The 21,649-nt window shown below is 43.8% G+C and overlaps 1 long non-coding RNA gene across 1 annotated transcript; it reads left to right on the top strand.

Annotated features, from left to right (window-relative positions):
* Nucleotides 1–17,515: 17,515 nt before the first annotated feature.
* On the top strand, nucleotides 17,516–19,833 carry LOC125521363. Its single transcript, XR_007289216.1, has 3 exons — nucleotides 17,516–17,566; nucleotides 17,918–17,995; nucleotides 19,763–19,833. It is a non-coding gene; the product is annotated as an uncharacterized LOC125521363 (long non-coding RNA).
* The last annotated feature ends 1,816 nt before the right edge of the window (nucleotides 19,834–21,649 follow it).

Here is a 21,649-nt window from a genome sequence, read left to right as displayed (position 1 = left end):
ATATGAAGTCTCCAATAAGTTCTATAGCTGCAAAATGGAGGAGAATAGTTCTGTCAGTGAACATATACTCAGAATGTCTGGGTACCACAGCCACTTGACTCAGTTGGGAGTTAATCTTCCTGATGATAGTGTCATTGACAAAGTTCTTCAATCACTGCCACCAAGCTACAAGAGCTTCGTGATGAACTATAATATGCAAGGGATGGATAAGACAATTCCTGAGCTCTTCGCAATGCTAAAGGCTGCGGAGGTAGAAATCAAGAAGGAGCATCAAGTGTTGATGGTCAACAAGACCACCAGTTTCAAGAAGAAGGGCAAAGGGAAGAAGGAGAACTTCAATAAGAACAACAAGCAAGTTGCTGCTCAAGTGAAGAAGCCCAAGTCTGGACCTAAGCCTGAGACTGAGTGCTTCTACTGGAAAGGGACTGGTCACTGGAAGCGGAACCGCCCCAAGTATTTGGCGGATAAGAAGGATGACAAAGTGAAAGGTATATTTGATATACATGTTATTGATGTGTACCTTACTAATGCTCGCAGTAGCACCTGGTTATCTGATACTGGTTCTGTTGCTAATATTTGCAACTCGAAACAGGGGCTACGAATTAAGCGAAGATTGGCTAAGGACGAGGTGACGATGTGCATGGGAAATGGTTCCAAAGTCGATGTGATCGCCGTCGGCACGCTACCTCTACATCTACCTTAAGGATTAGTTTTAGACCTGAATAATTGATATTTGGTGCCAACGTTAAGCATGGACGTTATATCTGGATCTTGTTTGATGCTGGATGGTTATTCATTTAAATCAGAGAATAATGGTTGTTCTATTTATATGAGTAATATCTTTTCTGGTCGTGCACCCTTGATGAGTGGTCTATTTTTACTCTCTTGATAGTAGTGATACACATATTCATGGTATTGAAGCCAAAAGATATAAGTTTAATAATGATAGTGCAACTTATTTGTGGCACTGCCGTTTAGGTCATATTGGTGTAAAGCGCATGAAGAAACTCCATGCTGATGGACTTTTGGAATCACTTGATGCTTGCGAACCATGCCTCGTGGGCAAGATGGCTAAGACTTTGTTCTCCAGAACAATGGAACGAGCAACAGACTTATATTGGAAATAATACATACTGATGTATGCTGTCTGATGAGTGTTGATGCTCGTGGCGAGTATCGTTATTTTCTGACCTTCACAGATGATTTGAGCAGATATGGGTATATCTACTTGATGAAACATAAGTCTGAAACATTTGAGAAGTTCAAAGAATTTCAGAGTGAAGTGGAAAATCATCGTAACAAGAAAATAAAGTTTCTATGATCTGATTGTGGATGAGAATATTTGAGTTACGAGTTTGGTCTTCATTTGAAACAATGCGGAATAGTTTCGCAACTCACGCCACCTGGAACACAACAGCGTAATGGTGTGTCCGAACATCGTAACCACACTTTATTAGATACTAGCAAACAGCCCTCACATGTCTTTACTCACTGAGCATGGCTAAAGACCTCACCCTCGTGCCCATAACATAATAAACATGACTAATACCTCATCCTCAGGTCGACATCCTACATTTTAATATAACATCAGACACATGTTTTCACTTGTCGTCTTTGCCGTCCTCGCCGCCGATGGTCGTAGCACCAGTTGTCACTCACCAAGGTTGGACGGGTCCAATAACTGGACTGTTGAGCCGCCTTCGTGTCCGACAAAGATCAAGAGCGTTGAAGAAAGTTTTTTTATCATTTGGCTAATATAATAGGGAAAATCACTGCACATAGTATAAGTCTGTGTGATCATGTAAATTGAGTAGTTTGTGTTAGATAGACCATGAAACCTTAGTTGGACTCCTCATGTATTTTGACAGGAGTCACTTGGCCGAGTGAGACTGGTCATACGTGAAGACGTGACAGCGAAAAAGATTCTTTCCATATCCCTAGTTTAATAAATTGAACTAAAACAATGCATCAGGTGGGAATATTTAAAGAACTCACCAAGTTTTATTAATAGGTATAGATTAAAACAATTTAGCTACAGTACCTCTCAGTTTTTTTAAAAAAAAATCTTGTTTTAAAAAATGATTTGACTTTTCAAATTCTTGTTTTGCGTGGGAGAGACTTCAAATTAAAAGCTAAAAATATATTTGTTTTTTCAAATATTTGCAAATTCAAAAAATAATCACAACAGTACCTCCTAGTTGTAGAACTTGTTTGTGCTTTAAAAAATTGTCAGGTTTCAAAAAAATAAAAAATTGTTCTTTAAAAAAGTTCAAGTTTCATTTTTTATTACCAACTTTGCAAAATTTCCACGTTCTAAAATATATTCACTTTTCTAAAAATAACTTTTTCTCTCAGTATCTGACGTGACTGTGTGCTTAATTTTAAATTTTGCGCTGCCAATTAAACACCAAATCTTATTTAGTCTAGTGGCTACCATTATGAGCGATCAAGCGTGAGGAGCTGGGTTCGATCCCTCGTCACGCAATGTTTTTTCTTTGAAATTTTTTTTACTGGCGTGGGCTGTGTGTATGCTAATGGGCCGGGCCATTGCTGCTCTGTGCATCACGTGATATTTTTTTGACAGAAGCCAATCGGGAGAAGGAGAAAACCCTCGCACGAGGAAACGAGTGACGTACGGATTTTTTTGGGTCCCACCATAAACCAAAAAACTGGAGAAACAATCCTTCCTTTAATATTAGGTAAAGATGGTGTGATCTATGATGTCTCTTACTGATTTACCGCTATCGTTTTGGGGTTATGCTTTAGAGACGACTGCATTCACGTTAAATATGGCACCATCAAAATCCGTTGAGACAACACCTTATGAACTATGGTTTGGCAAGAAACCCAAGTTGTCATTTCTTCAAGTTTGGGGCTGCGATGCTTATGTGAAAAAGCTTCAACCTGATAAGCTCGAACCCAAATCGGAAAAATGTGTCTTCATAGGATACCCAAAAGAGACTGTTGGGTACACCTTCTATCACAGATCCGAAGGCAAGATATTCATTGCTAAGAATGGATCCTTTATAGAGAAGGAGTTTCTCTCGAAAGAAGTGAGTGGGAGGAAAGTAGAACTTGATGAGGTAATTGTACCTACTCCCTTATTGGAAAGTAGTCCATCGCAGCAATTAGTTCCTGTGATTCCAACACCAATTAGTGAGGAAGCTAATGAGGATGATCATGAAATTTTTGATCAAGTTACTACCAAACCTCGTAGGTTAACCAGAGTAAGATACGCACCAGAGTGGTACGGTAATCCTGTTCTGGAAGTCATGTTACTTGACCATGACGAACCTACGAACTAGGAGGAAGCGATGATGAGGCCAGATTCCGCAAAATGGATTGAGGCCATGAAATCCGAGATGGGATCCATGTATGAGAACAAAGTGTGGACTTTGGTTGACTTGCCCGTTGATCGACAAGCCATAGAGAATAAATGGATCTTCAAGAAGAAGACTGATGCTGACGGTAATGTTGCTGTCTACAAAGCACGACTTGTTGTGAAAGGTTTTCGACAAGTTCAAGGAGTTTACTACGATGAGACCTTCTCACCCGTAGCGATGCTTAAGTCCGTCCGAATCATGTTAGCAATTGCCGCATTTTATGATTATGAAATTTGGCAAATGGATGTCAAAACTTCATTCCTTAATGGATATCTTAAAGAAGAGTTGTATATGATGCAACTAGAAGGTTTTGTCGATCCAAAAGGTGCTAACAAAGTGTGTAAGCTCCAGCGATCCATTTATGGATTGGTGCAAGCATCTCGGAGTTGGAATATATGCTTTGATAGTGTGATCAAAGCATATGGTTTTATACAGACTTTTGGAGAAGCCGGTATTTACAAGAAAGTGAGTGGGAACTCTGTAGCATTTCTAATATTATATGTGGCTGACATATTGTTGATCAAAAATGATACTGAATTTCTGAATAGCATAAAAGGATACTTGAATAAGAACTTTTCAATGAAAGACCTTGGTGAAGCTAATTATATATTGGGCATAAAGATCTATAGAGATAGATCAAGACGCTTAATTGGACTTTCACAAAGCACATACCTTGATAAAGTTTTGAAGAAGTTCAAAATGGATCAAGCAAAGAAAGGGTTCTTGCCTGTGTTACAAGGTGTGAAGTTGAGTCAGACTCAATGCCCGACCACTGCAGAAGATAGATAGAAAATGAAAGTCATTACCTATGCTTCAGCCATAGGTTCTATCATGTATGCAATGCTGTGTACCAGACCTGATGTGTGCCTTACTATTAGTTTAGCAGGGAGGTACCAAAGTAATCCAGGAGTGGATCACTGGACATCGGTCAAGAACATCCTAAAATACCTGAAAAGTTCTAAGGATATGTTTCTCGTTTATGGAGGTGACAAAGAGCTCGTCGTAAACGGTTATGTTGATGCAAGCTTTGACACTGATCTGGATGACTCTAAGTCACAAACCGGATACATATTTTTATTGAATGGTGGAGCTGTCAGTTGGTGCAGTTCTAAGCAAAGCATCGTGGCGGGATCTACGTGTGAAGCGGAATACATAGATGCTTCGGAAGCAGCAAATGAAGGAGTCTGAATGAAGGAGTTCATATCCGATCTAGGTGTCATACCTAGTGCATCGGGTCCAATGAAAATCTTTTGTGGAAATACTGGTGCAATTGCCTTAGCAAAGGAATCCATATTTCACAAGAGAACCAAGCACATCAAGAGACGCTTCAATTCCATCCGCGATCAAGTCAAGGAGGGAGACATAGAGATTTGCAAGATACATACGGATCTGAATGTTGCAGACCCATTGACTAAGCCTCTCTCACGAGCAAAACATGATCAGCACCAAGACTCCATGGGTGTTAGAATCATTACAATGTAATCTAGATTATTGACTCTAGTGCAAGTGGGAGACTGAAGGAAATATGCCCTAGAGGCAATAATAAAGTTGTTATTTATATTTCCTTATATCATGATAAATGTTTATTATTCATGCTAGAATTGTATTAACCGGAAACTTAGTACATGTGTGAATACATAGACAAACAGAGTGTCACTAGTATGCCTCTACTTGACTAGCTCATTAATCAAAGATGGTTAAGTTTCCTAACCATAGACATGAGTTGTCATTTGATGAACGGGATCACATCATTAGAGAATGATGTGATGGACTTGACCCATTTGTTAGCTTAGCACTATGATCGTTTAGTTTATTCCTATTGCTTTCTTCATGACTTATACATGTTCCCATGACTATGAGATTATGCAACTCCCGAATACCAGAGGAACACTTCGTGTGCTATTAAACATCACAATGTAACTGGGTGACTATAAAGATGCTCTACATGTATCTCCAATGGTGTTTGTTGAGTTGGCATAGATCGAGATTAGGATTTGTCACTCCGTGTATCGGAGAGGTATCTCTGGGCCCTCTCTGTAATGTACATCACTATAAGCCTTGCAAGCAATATGACTACTGAGTTAGTTGCGGGATGTTGCATTACGGAACGACTAATGCACTACAAAAAAAGACACATCCGTGACATTTTGGGCCGAATGAATTTTTTTCTGTCATACATATAACACTTCTATGATGATAATTGTGACAAAACCCGGTATCATCATAGATGTGGTGGGCTCCTACTTCTATGACAAAAAATCATGATAGAAAATGGGATTTTCGTCCTGGGAGGGCCGGAGACGCAGCTGCTTGGGCCGTCCATGATGGAAAAAACCGTGGTAGAAGTGAGGGCGAGGAAAATTTCGGGGAGTTCCCGGTAACGGTGGGAGGTCGGGGGCCGAGCGATGCACGTTTCTCTCGTACACATACGCGCGTGTGTGCGAGGCGTTGGCTCTAACTGAACCTGAGCGAGGCGTTGGGCTCTAACTGAACCCGGGCGATTGCACTGCAGGCTATGCGTTACTGAACTCGAGTAATCGATCGATGGCTGTTAACTGAACCCGATCGAGCGATTCCTTCGCTACTGCTGCTAACTGAAGCCGATCGATTGGATGAACAGTGAGCGTTGCCGGGGGTGTGGATGAACAGTGAGCGGTGGCATTGCCTCTGGATGAACAGGACCCCGTGGTGTGGTGGAGGGCTGGATGAACAGTAGACGGTGGAGGGGTGCCCGTGGAGGGGTGGTTGAACAGGACCCCGTGGTGTGGAGGGCTGGATGAACAATAGACGGTGGAGGGGTGCCCGTGGAGGGGTGGTTGAATAGTAGCCAGCGGAGTAGCGCGCGGTGGAGGCTGGATGAACAGGAGCCCGTGGAGGCTGGAGGAGGTCGACGGTAGCCCGTGGAGGCTGGAGGAGGTCGACGGTGGAGATGAACAGTATCCCGTGGAGTCCCGTTTTGCGGTATGCCACACTCCTCCCGATGAACAGGACCCCTGTTTCGACCGTAGGAGGTCCGTTTCCTCCGTTTTGCGGTATGCTACACCCCTCCCGATCAACAGGACCCCCGTTTCGACTGTAGGACGTCCGTTTCGTCCGTTTTGCGGTACGCCACACCCCTCCCGATCAACAGGACCCCCGTTTCGACCGTAGGAGGTCCGTTTCATCCGTTTTGCGATATGCCACACCCCTCCCGATCAACAGGACCCCCGTTTCGACCGTAGGAGGTCCGTTTCCTCCGTTTTGCGGTACGCCACACCCCTCCCGATCAACAGGACCCCGTTCCGAACGTAGGAGGTCCATTTCCTCCGTTTTGCGATACGCCAGGCCTCATTTCCATCGCATGTTCTGTCCAAGCCCTCCCGATGAACACGACCACGCATTCCGTTCCGACCCAGCCGGTTGGCTCCCATGTGTTCCGTTGCCTCCCGATGAACACGATGCATTCCGTTGCCTCCCCATGAACACGACACATTCCGTTGCCTCCCCATGAACTCGACGACGACGCTGTTTCTCCGTTCCGACCAAACCATGTACACGAGCCCTGGCCGTACGTATGCGCGAGTAGGCGTTCGAGACCCCGCCCATATGTACACATACGTGGCCATATTTTCTTTCTTGCACCCTGGCCGCTGTACGTACGTGTACATGCTACATGCGCGCCTCTACTACAACACGTGCGCGCCTCTACATCCACCAGTATATATGTACGTACACGTTCGCGACCAGAATGACAACGCTACGTACGCTTCGACCAGGTGGGTCCCGACTGTCAGGCACTTCCTTGCGTGCGAAGATGTAGCTGGTGGGTCCCAGCAATCAGGGGGAAACGTATTTTTCATGAAATACGATGGCCCGTCCGGTGGGTCCCCGCTGTCAGGTGGAGGAATAATTATTTTGCACGTAATAAGGAGGCACTTCCTTATTGCGGCCGTGGACACAGCTGTCAGCCTCTCCATGTACAGTCCACGTCCGATGGAAGCCGTTCCTTGACCACATTGACCACGCCGCGACAAGAGCACCATGGCGGTGGACGACGGCGAGGCCTAGGAAGGGGACGACGTGGAGCCGGGGAAGACGCGGCAGTGGATGCCCACGCGTAGAGGAGTATGAGGGTTCACTGGTTCGCTGCGGTGTGAGGCTGCCGTCGCCGCAGAATAACAGGGGGTGTGGGTGAGTAGAGGTATGGCCTGGCCAGTGGTGGGAGTAGTAGGGGGCGGTGAGGCCTCCGCCGCATCGCAGCCGGCCACGGGAGGCAGGAGCACGAGGCACGACCGGCGCTGGTTTGGGCGGCTGGAGCAAGAAGACCAGAGGTTGAAGAAGCACTGAAGTGGATGCCGATAACATCATCAAGCCCAATTTTGAGGAATTATCGGCAGAACATCACCAAGCTTTTGAGGAGTACAAGAAGGCGCGTGAAGAGAAGGAGATGCAGGAGTTCCTTGCTAAGTTCAAAAAGGACCGAGAAGGCAACATCACTTCAATTGAAGAAATCAAGTTTCCTCCTCTTCACAATGAGCAGGTAGAACCGACTGTAAGCAAAATCTTCTCTCCTGAACAGTCGGCTGAAATTACTACTCTTATTGCTCAGAATAATGATCTTATTTACCAAGCTATCATAGACAATAATACTGCTCGAAATAATACTCCTCAGTCGTATCATGGTAGTGGTAGTATGTCTGTTGGCGTGGAAAACTTTAGTCCAACTTTACCTATTTCATCAGCGCTGCCCATGCCGTTGAATTCATATCCCAGTCAGACAAACCAACTTGTTGCTCCACCCTTTAATCCTACCATGAACGTACCAAGTTCAGTGAATCCAACTGCATTGCTAGGTTACGGTTCGGCAATTCCAGGTGGATTGCTGCCGAACTATGGTACAACATACACATCACCATCTCTTCCGACTAGCACTGTACCAACTATTAGAAATCATATTCACCATGTGCCACAACCACACGCAACGTCACTCAATAGAGTGATATTTTGGCTAATGTCAGAGAGGAAATGTCTAGGGTGTTCCGAGAGCATTGTGGGATTGAACTACCTAAACCACGAATTTCCAAGAAACCATATCTAGAAATTTTTGATGCCGTCCCATGTCCTCCCGGATATAAAGTTCCAGATTTTGTTAAGTTTAGCGGAGAGAGAAAAAAGACTACATGGGAGCATGTTAGTCAATACTTGGCACAATTAGGTGAGGCAAGTTCACGAGACGAGTGGAAAGTACGTTATTTTCCTTTATCTTTAACCGGTACTGCTTTCTCGTGGTTTTCTGCATTACCACCCGGTTCTATTACTACATGGTTTCAATTGGAGCAAAAGTTTCATGATCACTTCTACAGTGGTGACAATGAGCTTAAACTATCCCATCTTACATCGGTTAAGCAAAAGCATGATGAATCGGTCTCGATTATGTCAAAAGATTTAGAGATACAAAAAACCAGTGCTATAGTTTGGTGATAACTGAGAGAGATTTGGCTGATCTTGTGCTTAGTGGTTTGAGAACTCACATTAGAGAAAGGCTAGAAGGACATGAGTTTTTAAATATCAACCAAGTCTTGCAAAGGGCTTTGGCTCAGGAAAGCCGAAGCAAAGATCTTAAAGAGGTGCATAGATATAAAACTGATCGTCCTAAGATGAATATGGTTGAGTATGATAGTGATCACTCGGACGATGAGGGTGATATTTATGCTGCTGAATTTGTTTGGCCATCTAAGGCCAAATCGTTTACTTGCAATGATTTAAAGCCGATTCGTAAGAATAGTGATGAAGAGATGAAATTTACTTTCAACATTGCTAAGTGTGATAAAATATTTGATGCTTTGTTGCAAGCCAAGATTATTAGAATATCTCATACTTTACCGCTGTTCGAAGAGCTGAAACAGCGTGCTTATTGCAAGTATCATAATTCTTTTTCTCATGCTACTAATGATTGTAATGTTTTTGGACGACAGATACAATCGGCCATTAATGATGGACGATTGAATTTTTCTGAGATGCAAGTTGATAAGCAACCTTTCCCAATGAACACCATGGATTTGGAGGGGAAGAAGATGTTAATTCGGCCCAACATAGCCGAATCAGCTAATAAAAATAATATTGTCATTGGTGAGCCTAGGAAAAATAAGGAGAGCGACAAGATCTTGGGGAGACAAGTTGTGCTTGACAAGCGACCCGGTGGAAAGGAGGTAATCAAGATCACCATCAAGAATCCTACACTCGGGGGGGGGGGGGGGGGGGGGGGCAACCACAAGTGCAAGAGAACACTCATGTCAAATTTGTTAAGCCCAAGAGTCCAGAGGTTGGCAAGTGGAAGACGAATGAAGCTAAAGTGCAGCGCAAGAGAATGAAGCCAACTTTTGATATGCTGTTGTCCAAGTATGCCAATCAAGCGGCCGGTTCTAGCTCTGACCGGGCATTAAATTTGAAGCGCTCAAGGTCACCTCCTCGGGAAGAATTTCAGCATCATGCAAGGCCATATGGATCATGGGCACCGGGACCATGGATGACGCCACCCACCTATGCGCCATACTACATGGGAGGCTACAATGGAGGATGGGGGCAGCCCCCAATAGCCCCTTATGCTTTTGATCCGGGTTGGGCTGAACCAAGGAGGCCTGTTCATGAGAGGCTTTTTTATCCCACACGAGGCCGTTTGAACAACGGTGTCAATCGGCCAATGCAAGATAATCATGGAAGGGTTGGCAAGCAAATGTGCCGTGCTAAATCACCAAGTACTGAAATTTCAGAGCTTGGCAAGCAAAAGGAGAAGAATACTAGTGCTGAAACTATTATGATAGGCACTAAAGAATTAACAATCAAAGAGCCGATTATTGGTGATAATCCGGCTGATTCTAATAAAGATGTGGATGCTGTCCAGCAGGGTCCCATGGCTAATGATCACAAAGCTAGCACAAGCAAGGCCAAGTCGAGGGATCCAAAATATACTCAGCCTAAGTGGCGTCCTTCCGGTCTGACCAAGGCGCAAAAAAGGAGATTGCAGCGCATGAGGAGTCATGAGAAGGAGGAACAAGAAGCAGAAAAGCTAAGGGATAAAATTTTCAATGAAAGTTGTCCCATGGTACCCCCAAAACAAGTGTGGAGGCCAAAGCAAAAGGAAAACATAGCAGCTTCTGCATTGATCATAGCAACACCTACACCACCAACGGAGGACGATGCGGCTACTATTACATCGTCCACTTTGCCTACTACTTCCTCTTCCCTTGGAGATATTTCGGAGTCAGTGGACATGCTTGCGGAAGAAGATGAAATGCTTGATTATGAGTCTACACCGGTTCATGAAGGTATGGATATTAATATGGTGTATTACTTACCCGCTGAATTTCGTGCTATAGATGAAGAAGGGGAAGTAGCTCAGCTAGATTTTGGCCCTAAAAATGCTATATTCGAGAAGCCAAAAGAACCAGTGACGCACTTGAAGCCATTGTTCCTTAAAGGCCATGTTAATGGATCGTCGGTTGCTAGAATGCTATTCGATGGTGGTGCTGTGGTTAATCTTATGCCATATTCGGTTTTCAAAAAATTGGGGCTGCATGATGAAGAGTTAATAAAGACCAACATGGTGCTTAATGGATTTGAAGGCAAAGAGAAAACTGAAGCCAAAGGTGTAATGTATGTGGAGCTTACGGTGGGAAGCAAAACTTTGGCTACCGCCTTCTTTGTCGCTCAGGTGCAAGGTAACTACAATGTGATATTAGGCCGCGATTGGGTTCATGCAAACCAATGCGTGCCATCTACTATGCACAAGTTTTTAATTCAATGGGTTGATGATGAAGTAGAAGTCATTCATGCGGATAATTCGGCTTGTGTTGCTTTGGCCGATGCATCGGTGGATTGGCAACATCCCAATGCTACTTGCCTGACGGGGCGCGACTTATCAGAATATGATTTTCTTAGCGCCACGAAAAGTGGTTTTGTGCCCGTTTCTTTAAAGCCGGTTGACGATAATCGGCTCCAAGGTATGATGTATTTTAATGGATCCTAACTGAGAGTGGTTACAGAAACGTCTTGTAGAATATCTGTCCGATGAGAACGATATGTATGAGTCCATAGAAGAGTTAGATGATATGGATAAATTAGGACAAGGTTTTACATCGGCCGATCCATTAGAAGTGATAGATATAGGAGATGGTTCAATTCCTAGGCCGACATTTGTAAACGAAAATTTAAGAGCCGATCATAAGGCTAAGTTGATCGAGCTATTAAAAGAATATGTTTGTTGCTTTGCATGGGAATATCATGAGATGCCAGGTTTAAGCTGAGAGCTAGTGGAGCATCGGTTACCTATAAAGACCGGTTTTAGGCCATATAAGCAATCGGCCAGAAAGTTTAATCCAAAAACGTATGACCGGATCAAGGAAGAGATCGGTCGTTTGCTTAAAGCTAATTTTATTAGACCTTGCAGGTATGCCGAGTGGATTTCTAACATTGTACCAGTAGAGAAGAAAGGCTCCGGCAAGTTGAGGGTGTGCATTGATTTCAGAGATTTGAATAGAGCTACACCTAAAGACGAATATCCTATGCCAATAGCCGATATGCTTATTAAAGATGCTTCTGGACATAAGGTCATTAGCTTTCTTGATGGTAATGCAGGGTATAATCAGATTTTTATGGCCGAAGAGGACATGTCCAAAATGGCTTTTCGATGTCCCGATTTCCTTGGTTTATTTGAGTGGACAGTGATGACCTTTGGATTAAAAAATGCCGGTGCCACGTATCAAAGGGCTATGAATTTAATTTTTCATGATTTACTTGGTGTTATACTTGAGGTTTATATTGATGATATTGTTGTCAAATCGGATGCTTTTGAATCTCATCTAGTCGATTTGCGCTTAGCTTTTGAAAGAATGAAGAAATATGGGTTGAAAATGAATCCTTTGAAGTGTGCCTTTGGTGTATCGGCTGGGAAGTTTCTGGGTTTCATTATTCATGAAGATGGCGTGGAAATTGATCCCAAAAAGATAGAAGCTATACAAAAAGTAGAGGCTCCAACATGCAAGAGAGATATGCAAAAATTCCTTGGCAAGGTCAATTATTTGAGGAGGTTCATAGCCAATCTATCAGGGAAGGTTGATGCATTTACTCCTATCCTTCGGTTAAAGAATGATGTTGACTTTACTTGGGGGGCAAAACAGCAAGAGGCATTTGATATAATTAAGAAATATTTGTGCACTCCTCCGGTTATGAAAGCGCCCAGGCACAGGGAGCCATTTAGACTTTACATTGCAGCGAAAGAAGGTGTTATTGGTGTTGTTTTAACTCAAGAGACCGAAGGGAAGGAGCATGTTATTACTTATTTAAGCCGACGCTTATTGGACGCTGAGACAAGGAATACATTTATTGAGAAATTATGCTTATGCTTGTACAAAATTGAGACATTACCTAGTGCCTAGTACTTGCATTATAGCTTGTCAAACCGATGTCATCAAGTACATGTTGCATAGGCCAATTCTTAGTGGTAGAATTGGCAAGTGGGCTTATGCTTTAATTGAATATGATTTGGCTTATGAATCTCTAAAATCCATCAAAGGCCAAATCGTTGTTAATTTTATTGTTGAGCATCGAATTGATGACAAGCATGATATTGATATAAACCTTGTCTCGTTAGTATCATGGAGATTATATTTTGATGGTTCGGTTTGTAGCAATGGCCAAGGTGTTGGTATTGTTTATATATCTCCTCATGGTGCTGTTTTTGAAGCCTCGTGCCGCTTAGAATATTTTTGCACAAATAATCAAGCCGAATATGAAGCATTGTTATTCGGCTTAGAGATGTTGCTTGCCATAGGTGCTACACATATTGAGGCTTTTGGTGATCCGTTATTAGTAGTGCAGCAAATATCCAAAGTTTTTCAGTGTTTTGACGAATCACTTAATGTTTATCTTGATAAGTGTCTAGATATAATTTCTACTTTGGATTATTTTAGCAGTGCTCATATATCTATACATGACAACTGGAAAGCAAATGGGTGGCACAACAAGCATCCGGCTATCATGTGGATCATGGCATGTTTCATATTTCTCAAAGGCCGATGTCTAGTCTTGCCAACAGAGGGGAGGCCGAACCGGAGCCCACCGTTTCGGCCACTAATGAAATATTCAATGCAGGGGAAAATCAAGACTGGAGGAAACCCGTTGTTGATTATTTGTGTGATCCTAGTAGAAGGGTGGACAGGGTTGTTCGGCGTATGGCTTTTAAATACACAATGAGAGATGATTATCTCTATCGCCGAACGGTTGATGATGTTCTTCTAAAGTGCTTGGACGAGGACCAAGCGAGAGTTGCTATTGGGGAGGTCCATGAAGGTATTTGTGGCACTCATCAGTTGGCTCCCAAGATGAAATGATTGCTACGACATGCTGGATTTTATTGGCCGACTATGATTAATGATTGCTTCAGATATTACAAAGGGTGTGAAGCTTGTCAAAAATTTGGTGATATTCAGTTGGCTCCTGCTGCTATGTTACATCCCATTATCAAGCCGTGGCCTTTCAGAGGATGGGGTTTAGACTTTATTGGACAAATTCATCCGTCTTCCTCAAAGGGGCATCGGTTCGTATTGGTGGCAACCGATTTTTCACTAAATGGTCTGAAGCAGTACCTCTCAAGAACATGACACATGTGGAGGTAATTAAATTCATAACCGAGCACATTATTCATAGATTCGGCATTCCTCAAACGATGACTACAGATTAAGGCTCATCTTTTATGTCACACCAAGTTAGAGAATTTGCCAAATCTTATAACATAAAGTTGCTCAATTCCTCTCCGTATTATGTCCAAGCCAATGGACAAGCTGAGTCTAGCAATAAAACTTTAATCAAACTCATCAAGAAGAAGATTGAGGATAATCCAAGGAGATGGCATGAGATATTGTCCGAAGCTTTGTGGGCGCACAGAATCTCAAGGCTTGGTGCTATAAAGGTAACTCCATATGAGCTCGTATATGGTCAAGAGGCCGTTTTACCAGTGGAAGTGAATTTGAATGCTTTGAGAATAGCCAAACAAAATGATTTATCGGCGGTGGACTTCTATAACTTGATGATGGACAATATTGATGAAGTCGCCGATAAATGTTTGTCTGCATTGAATGCCATAGAGAGAGAGATAAGTTGAGGGTGGCAAGAGATTACAATAAGAAGGTCAAGTTGAAGAATTTTCAAGTTGGCGATCTTGTGTGGAAGGTGATTCTACCAATTGGTTCAAAAGATAGAAAATTCGGGAAGTGGTCTCCAAGTTGGGAAGGTCCTTTTAAGATTACAAGAGTGGTTCCCGGAAACTCATATTTGGTGGAATCCGTACAAGGCACATTATTACCTCGAGCTCTCAATGGCAAATATTTAAAGAAATATCACCCAAGTGTGTGGCAAGAAGCCTAGATAGGCAATGGCCGATATGTCACTATCATCCTAAGCAACGACATGGCCGATAAATAGCTATCGCCCTTAGCATAAACATGTCCGATATATAATTATCGCCCTAAGAAACTATAAATGGCCGATGGAGTGTTGACATCGCCCTTAGAACAAACAAGGTACAAGTTATTTTTCGGCACGCTAGCTTTGCCGAAAAACAAGGGGGCATGTGTTGACACTAGATTTTGGCACGGTCAAGAACTTAATTAATATGGCCTCAAATGGAGAAGTGATTTATATAAAAAAGTTCCATATTGTCGATATGAACATCTTTGAAGTTTGGGCCATCGCCATCCTATCTCATCTCGCAGGCTGAAGTTGTGTTTGAAATACTGAGATTTTGTATTCAGAACACTATTCGGCTCATTACGCCCTCAAGACCGACTCGTATGGAAAAATGATCTACAGGGATTGTCTTCGTCTCGTCGAAACGATCGATTTCGATGTAAAAATCGTATCAATCCGAGTTCGTATGCAAAAGTTAGAGCTATCGGAGTGCAGCCCTGTCATGAGGCGTGATGTGGCGCGCCCCACCAGACCTATGTCTGATGGGTAGCGCGAGGGAACGGGTGTTTTGCGTAACAGTCCGTTTTATGGGAGCGATTTGACCTTAAAGATGACCTCTGATCAAAAAATGTTCAACACAAAAGTTTTTCGTCTCATCGAAACGCTCAAGATTGCTTTTGGACTCGTTTCCATCCAAGGTCGTTTACTGCCTCAAACATGACCCGCAAGGTGCAGCCAGGTTGTAAACCGAACCGTTTTGGAAAGTTTGACTACGAGTTGGACCCAAACTAGGGTTTTGGACGTGAATCCAAGCCTTTTCTTTGCACGGGAAGTCCAGCCGCCTCTTATATACCTAAGGGGTGACGGCCGATTGAACAACAACACACAATCGCAAAACACATCTACAAACTTTCATCTCCTACCCTAGTTTTCTGCTTCTCGTTCATCGGTGTTCTTCGCTTCGGAGAGCTTCGATCTACGAAGCCCTAGGGGCGGGTGAACCGACCTAGGGCAGCCCATCACCGGCGTGCGTCCAGACGGGGTCTCTCCTGGCCACGTGGGGTGTCGGGTCTTCAAAAGAGCTCGCCGGATTGTCTTGCGTATCGCGCTTCCGGTGAGCCTCCTTCGGCGACGTGTCCTGCATATATGCTCGACGTCGAGGGTACACGGTGACGTGTTCGTGTGCGAACAAATCTCACACCCGCGAGATCAAGACTATTTAAGCTTATGGGTAGGGGAAGGTAGTGAGGTGGAGCTACAGCAAGCACTAAGCATATATGATGGCTAACATACGCAAATAAGAGCGAGAAGAGAAGCAACGCAGTGGTTGAGAAGCTAGAAATGATCAAGAAGTGATCCTAAAACTACTTACGTTCAAGCATAACACAAGAACTATGTTCACTTCCCGGACTCCACCGAGAAGAGACCATCACGGCTACACACGCGGTTGATGCATTTTAATTAAGTTAAGTTTATAGTTCTCTACAACCGGATATTAACAAATTCTCATCTGCCACATAACCGCGGGCATGGCTTTCGAAAGTTCAAAACCCTGCAGGGGTGTCCCAACTTAGCCCATCACAAGCTCTCACGGTCAACGAAGGATATTCCTTCTCCCGGGAAGACCCGATCAGTCTCGGAATCCCGGTTACAAGACATTTCGACAATGATAATACAAGACCAGCAAGACCGCCCGATGCGCTGACATCCCTATAGGAGCTGCACATATCTCGTTCTCAGGGCAACACCGGATGAACACTACGTACAGCTAAAACCAGCCCTCAAGTTTCCCCGAGGTGGCGCCGCAAGGGGATCTGGTTCAGAACAACACTTAGAGAAGCATTGGCCGGGGGGGTTAAAATAAAGATGACCCTCGGGTTGGCCGACCCAAGGGAAGGGTAATAGGTTGGAAAATGTAAAACCAAGGTTGGGCCTTGCTGGAGGAGTTTTATTCAAAGCAAACTGTCAAGGGGTTCCCATAACACCCAACCGCGTAAGGAACGCAAAATCAAGGAACATAACACCGGTATGACAGAACTAGGGCGGCAAGAGTGGAACAAAACACCAGGCATAAGGCCGAGCCTTCCACCCTTTACCAAGTATATAGATGTATTAATTAAAATAAGAGATATTGTGATATCCCAACATATCCATGTTCCAGCATGGAACAATCTTCAACTTCACCTGCAACTAACAACGCTATAAGAGGGGCTGAGCAAAAGCGGTAACTTAGCCAAACAACGGTTTCCTAGGAAGGTGGGTTAGAGGCTTCACATGGCAATATAGGAGGCATGATATAGCAAGTGGTAGGTAGCGCGACATAGCGATAGAGCGAACAACTAGCAAGCAAAGATAGAAGTGATTTCGAGGGTATGGTCATCTTGCCTGAAATCCCGCAAGGAAGAAGAACGGATCCATGAAGAAGACAAACAGACGTAGTCGAACGAATCCTCACAACTCTGGATCGGAACCGAAACTAACGAGGGAAGCAACCCGGAAAGAAGCAAAAAACATAGGGTGTGTTTGGTTGTAGTCACGGGCCGAAATGTCATGGGTCGGACCCGTTACTAGCCTTGTTCCAGTGTTTGGTAGGCCAACCGGAACAGAACCCACTCGACCCCGATAAGCGAATATTCGGCTGAGATGCGGAATGCGCTGAGACCTCCAAATCGAGGAAACCACGCGGAACAGCTCATCTCTCCCCCAACCCTATCGCTGCTCTCCTCCTTCCTCCCGCACAGGTGCGCCGCCGCCCCTCTTCCTCCCTCCCTCTCCTCTGCGCCGCCGTCCCTCCCTCTCCTCTGCGCCGCCGTCCCTCTCCTTCTCTGCGTCGCCGTCCATCTCCCTCGCTGCTCCGCCGCCCCTCTCCAGCTCTCGCATGCCGCCTTCCCTCTCCCTCTCTCCGCCACCGGCCCTCTCCCTCTCTGCGTCGCTGGCCCTCTTCCTCTCTGCGCCGCTGCCCCTCTACAGTTGTTCCGCGCCGACGGCCCATCTCCCTCGCATTCGCGCGCCGCTGGCCCATCTCCCTCACTCTTGCGTTTTACATAGCTCTCCCTCGATCCATTTTCTCACCCCCCTCACTCGATCTGCAGGTTAGAAGGGGAAGAAAGCAGGGTCTAGGTGCTACACCGGCGCGGCGGCAGAGCGAAGCACAACCATCTCACTTGAAGGTACAAACTCCTCTTCCTCTCCCCTTGTACATGCTGATGTCCAGTATATTTTTTTGCTCCAATTGTTGTTGTATCATACATCTTTTTGTTCAATTTGTTGTTGTCCAGTACATATTTGCAATATGTGGTGATGTGTAATAATTTTGATAGCATGCATCAATTATAGATGGTCAAGAAGATGAACAAAAGAAAAAGGATGGTTAGGGGAGCCGCTGTTTTTGTCACACTTGTTGCAATTGCAGTCATTGTTCGAGCTATAATAAGGAAGAGAAGAGCACGTATTACATATGGCCCAATGCATGAAAGAGATCGAATCAGATATGATTATCTAGATCAAAAAATTTGGCAAAGCGATGTGTTATGTAAAAACATGTTAAGGTTTGAAAGAGCTGCATTCTTTCGCTTGTGTGGCATACTCAGGGATCGCAAATTTCTAGAAGACAGTCCACATCTTAGCGTGGAGCAACAATTAGCGACGTTTTTGCATACAATTGGGCATAACCTTCGGAATAGGGTTATTTCAGCCAATTTTTGTAGATCATACGGCACAACCAGCATCTATTTTAGAAAGGTTCTTCATGCCATAGGCGAGCTTCGTAATGATTACATAACGCCGCCATCATTGGAGACCCCACAAAAATTGCAGGAAATCATCGATTTGACCCATATTTTAAGGTAAATTCAGAAACTATTCGTTAGCTATCTAGGTTATATGATATGCCGTTTATTAATACCTGTCACTATATAGGATTGTATTGGAGCAATCAATGGTACACATGTGCGAGCAGGTGTTACCAAAGATGTGGAGCATTCTTTTTGGGGTAGGAAGGCCTTCACCACTCAAAATGTGATGGCAGCGGTAGATTTTGATCTACGCTTCACATATGTGTTAGCTGGTTTGGAAGGGTCAGCACATGATGCTACTATTTTAGCTGATGCATTAACGCGTGAGAGGGGCTTACAAGTACCACCGGGTAAGAAGTTGCCTAAGATAGAAAATTGTCCATTTGTTATTACCTTACAAGAACCATTGTCACCAATTATTGTTTTTTAAGGAAAGTTCTACCTAGTTGATGCTGGCTATGGAGCAAAGCCTGGGTTCTTGCCCCCTTTTCGTGGTGTGAGGTACCATTTGAACGAGCGGGGCAACAATCCAGTCCAAAATGATAGGGAGCTGTTCAACCTTAGGCACTCATCTCTACGGGTGACGGTAGAGAGGGCTTTTGGATCTCTGAAGAGGCGCTTCAAAATTTTAGATGATGCCAAACCATTCTTCTCTTTCCCGGTGCAAGTTGACCTTGTTATAGCTTGTTGTGTTCTTCATAATTATGCACTGTCACAAGGGATTGATGAATTTATTATACCGGAAGTGACATGGACCACCCAACCAATTCGAACATCAAGGCAACAAGCAAGTGACATTAGGGCCGTGGTAGACCGTAGGACACAAATGGCAGCCCAAATGTGGGAAGATAGACAACTAATGTATGCTAATCTATGAGTGTAGCACACTCCATATATTTGAACCATGTATTTGTGATGTTTATGCAACTACATTTTAATTTATTTGATGGCTGGGCAGATTGTATCATGTACTAAATTTGAACCATGTATTTGTGATGTTTATGCAACTACATTTGAATTTATTTGATGGCTGGGCAGATTGTATCATTTACTAAAGTTGAACCATGTATTTGTGATGTTTATGCAACTACATTTGAATTTATTTGATGGCTGGACAGATTGTATCTTTTATTGTTTGGACAGAAATGGAGAGTGTTGAAGCTGCAAGTGGGAACTCCGGGAGAGCTGGGATCATTGTTTGGACCAATGCCATGGCAAAAACCATGCTTGGTTTTTTGGCTGGTCTTGTTGCTGATGGGAAGAGAACGTCAAGTGGATTCAGGGATGTGCATCATAGACAATGTGCTGCTGTTTTGAACGAGCAATTCAAGCTTTCTGTCACCGGAGAGCAAGTCAAAAACCATCTCAAGAAGTGGAGGAAGATTGGGACGAAGGTGGTCAATTTGAAGAATTTAAGTGGAGCTCTATGGGATGAAGATACTTGCACAATTAGGCTCAGCGAGGAGCACTATGCAGGGCATTGTATGGTATGCTTCTCACCCCACAAATCTAATTCTTTTTATGTTTGCATTATGCTAATCATTTTGCACAATGTTTGTAGACCCACAAAGTTGATGCCCCCTTCCTGAATACCCCAATTGAGCACTATCATGCCATGGCTGCCATTTATGGGACAATTGGGGCCAGGGGGATGAATGCCAGATCTGGCAATGATCTTCTTTCCACTGATCTCGAAGACGAGGAGAACGGTGAGGTCAACACGTCACCAAATGTTGGTGAGTCTTGTCTCCCCAAAGCACCACCAAAAAAGAAGGCTAAGGTAAAGCATGTTCCTGAAGATCCACTTAGTTTAATTCTCAAAGATGGGTTCAAACTTGTGGCCGATGCGCTTGTGAAGTCTAGTGGAGATGATGATGACATACCAGATGACCTTTGGGATGTAGTCTCCACATTGCCAGATTTTGATGAAGAGCACGTAGCCCACTACTATGCGCATCTTGTGGACAACCCAAAGACTGCAAGAGCATTCATGAAACTTTCCCAAACCAACAAGTCTGTTTGGGTGAGTAGGTATATCAAGAAGAACTTCTAAATTCGATATGGTTGTATGGTTGTCAAGTATGTGAACTTGACACGTATGTTTCTAGTGCACTTTGGTTGCTTTTGGAGAGCTTCGAACATGAACTAGACGTGTGTGGCTGTCAAGTATGACTTGGACATGTATGGCTCTATTGCACTTTGCTTGCTTTTGGAGAGCTTTGTATGTGAACTACAAATGTATGGCTGTCAAATGTGTTTAACTATGTGCACCTTGTTGAAATCTGTGTTTTATGTGTTGTCATTTATATGTTAACTTGTCAATATATATTGTTATGTTGTCTTTCTTGAAAATACAAATGATATGCTGTCGAAATTTAGAAATTTATGTCATTCCATTTTCCATTCCATGCTTCCAACCAAACACCGGAACGGAACCAACCCGTTTCTCTCTTTTGCTCCTACCAAACACAGGAATGGAATAGACCCGTTCCTCTGGAATGGAACCATTCCATTCCATGACAGTTGGTTCCCGAATCAAACACACCCATAGTAAACAACCATCACATAAGCATGGCATGATGCGCAAACAAGTATGATGCATGTCCGGTTTAATGAGGCCTGACATGGAAAAGTGCACAAGCAAAACTACAAGTTAAGTGGAGCTCAATATGCAACTAGTTGCATATTGACGAAACACCACATGACTTATTTAGTTCACTCTCGTTTGTGCTACTCAACAAAATTAAATGTTGTCAAACATGGCAAGAGGTGAGGCAAAAGTAAGCTACACAATCCAAACAAATTGAATGGGGCCGGAAACATCAAACAACAATTCCGGTAAATCCCCATATGCATTTAGCAATTGAAGCAAACAACAATTTAAACATTCTTGGTGTTTTTATCATGATGCGGATGACATGTGCAAGTTATATGCAAGTTCTATGAAAATGTTGACAAGTTGGAGCATTATGGTCACCACGGCGGAAAGAAAGGGGTGCCATGGCAACGACAACGGAAATGATTCACTAC

This window comes from Triticum urartu, chromosome 7 (assembly GCF_003073215.2).
Source record: "Triticum urartu cultivar G1812 chromosome 7, Tu2.1, whole genome shotgun sequence".
Lineage (NCBI taxonomy): Eukaryota > Viridiplantae > Streptophyta > Magnoliopsida > Poales > Poaceae > Triticum > Triticum urartu.
This window is presented reverse-complemented; position numbering and strand designations above follow the sequence as displayed.